The 4499-nt window shown below is 42.7% G+C and overlaps 1 pseudogene; it reads left to right on the top strand.

Annotated features, from left to right (window-relative positions):
• The window catches only part of LOC103596201, a 9321-nt pseudogene that overhangs the window by 4102 nt on the left and 720 nt on the right, over positions 1-4499 (top strand).

Raw genomic sequence — 4499 nt, 5'->3', positions numbered from 1 at the left:
TAGTTTGTTCAAATACTCTATTTATTAATTGATCTTATGTCTGGTTCTACCCATTACTGAAGGTGGGGTATGAGGTCTCCAATTATTATTGTAAAACTATTTATTATTATAGAAGTATTTCTTCCTTCGATTTTGTCAGTTTTTGCTTCATATACTTGGGGGTCCTGTTCTTAGGTGCATACATGTTTATAATTGCTATATCTTCTTGATGGATTGACCCTTTTATCAATATTTAATTTTTTAAAATTTCTCATAACCTTTTTGACTTAACATCTACTTTGACAATAATATAGCAACTCAAGCCCTCTTTTGCTTACTATTTTCATGGAATGTCTTCTTCCAACCTTCTATTTGCAGCCTCTATGAGTTTTGTATCTAAATTGAGTTTCCTGTAGACAGCATATAGATGAATCTTTTTTATACATTCTGCTAATCTATGCCTACTAGTTGGAAAATTTAATCCACTTACACTTAATTACTGAAAAGGAAGGACTTACTTCTGCCATTTTGAATTTGTTTGCTTTATGTTGTATGTATTTTGTTCCTCAATTCCTTCATTATTGCATTATTTTTATATTTAGTTGATTTTTGTAGTGTACCATTTTGATTTCCTCCTTCTGTGCTATTCTTTAGTTATCATCTTAGTGGATACCTTGCAGGTTACATTTAACACCTTACACTTACAAACACCTAGTATGAACAATAGTAACTTAGTTAAAAATTGTATACAAACCCTCTGCTCCTATATATCTTCACCCCTCCTGTTGATATTACTACTGTTGTTACTGAGCAAGGGCTTGCTGCCAATGTGTGCACGGAAGCCAATACCATGGCGCTGGTTTTTGCAAGAAAAAAGGATTTATTCACAAAGTTGACTGGCTTGGAGACAAGGAGGTACAGCTCTCAAATCTGTCTTGCAGAACCAGAAGCTGAAGGGGCTTTTAAGGGGTATTCAGGATTCCTGATTAACTAAATCCAAATCAGGCCAAATGGCATAGCAAAGGGTGATAGGCTGATAAAGTCAGGAGCCGATTGGTCGATTCTGATTGGACAGAGCTGAAGGTCATACTGAAGTAGAGTGGTCCCTTAATTCCACACGATTAGTGTCCTCCTACAAAGGGAAAATTCCGGATGCAGACACACACATAGGGAGAATGCTGTTTAAAGATGAAGGCGGAAAACTACAAGCTGAGCAATGGCAAATATTGCCAGCACAGCACCAGCAAGTAGGCAAGACAGGTGGAGCAGGTCCCCTGGCTCTCAGAAGGAGCCAGCTCTGCCGTTTTGGACATTTGCCTCCGGAACTGTGAATCAATAGACTTATGTTCTTCCAGCCGCCCATCGTTACGGCAGTCCTAGCAAACTAATAAATGTGCTTTCTTACTTTTTGTTGAGAACTGTACATTCTGAGCACTATAATGTGGTAACTCTGGAGATCACATAGTCCCATTTCTCAGGGACTGTTTTTTGTTTTCAAAAGTGAAGCCATCATTTGTGACTTTTCCAAACTATTGTGCAAAGTGTATGTTTACTGTTGAGTGTGGTTGCTAAAATTTTTATGCTCTGTGGTCAGCTAGTGACATGACAAAGATTTCTTTAAATGTCTGGTTCCCAGCAGGGGCAAAATAAAAATAAAATAAAATACCTTTTCAAAAGAGTACTAGCTCTTTAAATACCCTTGTGACAGAAAAGCTGCTTCAGATTGTGGGGTTGGAAGAATGATCAGCCTCTGCTGGCCACCCAGCAATCAAAAGCAGTGATCAGCAGCCAAAACACACATCCTGACACCCTGATTTTTGGAGGGCAAGGTACTTATTGTCCACTCTGGCACCAGCAAGCTGCACCATCATCACGGGCTGCCTGCCATGCTGGTGGGGGTGGCTGCTGTGAGAGACATGGATATTCGGGGGCCAGTCTCGGCCGCTGCCATGTGAGCACTTGCTGAGCTTGCTTAGGCCTCCTGCAGCTGTGGTGCTGGTTGAAGAGGGAGCTGCCTGCCACGAGGCCACCAGGCCCTTGGATTAAATGTAATGCCAGATATTTACATCTCCTTCATCTAAGCTATGTCCATCCAACAAGCCATAAGGCCATAATGGGGTGTCCCAGCCTTTTTGAGAGGTGAACATTGTTGAATAAAAGTGGCTGACAGAAGTGGGAGGATGGACAAGTGCACACTACAGTGGGACAGGATGCTGGAATGGAGCAGAGGACAGAGAGAGTGACAAAACAAGGGGAGTGGCACACCCCTGAGAAAAAGACAGGGACGACTGGTGGCAAGTCAACCAGGTGAGAATCCCCAGGCATTCTATGACCAGCACAGGAAGTTAAGGAGGTCGTCTGCAAAGCTCTAATGCTACCTGTTATACAGGCGGCTGGACTGCCACGTAATTCTGTGAAAACGACGCAGAGTCTCCACCTTCAGAGACCACAGAGGATGAGAACAAACTGCCTGAGCTTTTAAGCTTTGGAGAGCCATCTGTCCAAGGATCAGGTCTTACTCATGAAGACAATCAGAATTTTGGACCCCGTTATAATCCAAGTCAGACTCTCAACCTAAGCCTGGACCTGATCCATAATAATGCAAAGTTTAACAATGACTCACAAGCTCCTAAACTTTCCAGCCAGAATAGGACATGTATATTGATCACTTTCCCAGTTCAGAATTCTTGGACATAGAGAAATTCTGAATCTGGTGATGAGCTTAGCAGCAGCTCCACTGGACAGATAAGGGTAACTACACCTCCAAATCAAGGAAGGCAGATTCTCCCGTCTACACTAACCTGCCAGAACTGAAAATATCCCAGTCTGCTCTGCCCCCACTTCCTGGGAGCCCAGCAATTCAGATTAATGGAGAATGGGAAACTCATAAAGACAGTTCAGGGTATTGTTATTGGTCTAACAGATGAACACAGGAAAGAACTTGGAAACCACCTTATTGGACTCAGGATAAGCAAAGGACATCAAGCGTGGCTGAAGCACGTTGACGATCAAGGCAACGTTACTACAGTGCAGATATATCTTGGTCAGAATGGGAATTGCCAGAGTACAGTGCTTCATCCCAGCAGCAAAGAGGAATAACTAAAAGTAGGGGTCTGGACAGATGGCTGCCAGAACCAACGGGATTAACAGCGTGGAGACGTGTAACCACTGTATTGAACGCCAATGACAAGGAATCTCCAACTGCCTTAAAACATATCTTGGTCAGAATGGGAATTGCCAGAGTACAGTGCTTCATCCCAGCAGCAAAGAGGAATAACTAAAAGTAGGAGTCTGGACAGAGGGCTGCCAGAACCAATGGGATTAACAGAGTGGAGACGTGTAACCACTGTATTGAACGCCAATGACAAGGAATCTCCAACTGCCTTAAAACCCTGCTTTCCTGAAAATGAGTTTTCTCTCTCTTCACCAAAGCACTGAGATACAGGTCAAGAGAAATAGGGATTATTAAATGTAACAAAAAGTACTGAAAATGGGGAAAAGGTTCGAAAGAACTGGTTGTCCTCTTGGGCAGTGTTGCAGAGTTCATCTTTACTTTTTACCAAAAGTCAAGGAAGTAGCACAAGTTGGTTTGGAAGTAATCAGACCAAACCAGAGTTCACAGTGGACCTCAAGGGCTCAATGACTGAGAGGGCTGCAAAGGATAAATCCAGCAAAAAGATGTATTTGAGCTGAAGACTCATCAGGGAACAGTCAGTTGGACTGAATTCAGTCTGATAATGACAGTCATTAATGATTGGTTTAAAGTTCTTAGTAGTACTATCAATAATCAATAATTGTGATGAAGCAATTGAAGAACAGATACCAGATTCACCAGGAATAGAAAAGCCTGATAAAGAAAAGGACCAGAAGGATCCTAAAAAACTTCGTTACATGAAACCATCTAACATAGATTCTTTGGAACAGAAAAAAAAGAAAAAGAAAAACTTACAAGTTTCTTACATGACACCCCACTCTGCAAGCTGTTCGTGAAGAAGGTTCTAGTAAACTTTGGGTCTTTGGACTCAGTCTTGCTAATCTGTCAGAGAGGATGGCACAGTGATGACGTCTGTGAAGCTGTGTGTCGAACGTGCTGGAGGACACGGTTTGGATGCTGATGGGACAGATAGAGTAAGGGGCGACCTTGCAGTGACCCAGAAGCTGAGGTTGCCATCGGTCGTGATGAGACTTGGACTGGAATGGCAGTGAATGGGGGGACATTCGTGTCATCACTGGAACACTCAGAATGTTTTTTCAAGAATTACCAGAACCTCTTTTTACATTTAAGCACTTCAATGATTCTGTTAATGCAATTGAGCAAGACCCAGGACATCAAGTAGCTGCGGTTAGGACCTAATCAGACGGCTGCCAAAGCCAGATCAAGACACATGCAGAGAACTGTGGACATCTCAAAAGAGCTGCAGAAAACGGAGAGTGCACTATTGGAGTGCAGCAATTGGTCTAGGTCCCACTCTGTTACAGCCAGAGAGAGAGACTGGTAATACAGCAGTTCATACTGTGGA

Source organism: Galeopterus variegatus, unplaced genomic scaffold, assembly GCF_000696425.1.
Source record: "Galeopterus variegatus unplaced genomic scaffold, G_variegatus-3.0.2 Scaffold1955, whole genome shotgun sequence".
Lineage (NCBI taxonomy): Eukaryota > Metazoa > Chordata > Mammalia > Dermoptera > Cynocephalidae > Galeopterus > Galeopterus variegatus.
The sequence above is the reverse complement of the archived record's forward strand: the minus strand, read 5'-3'. Positions and strand labels throughout refer to the sequence as shown.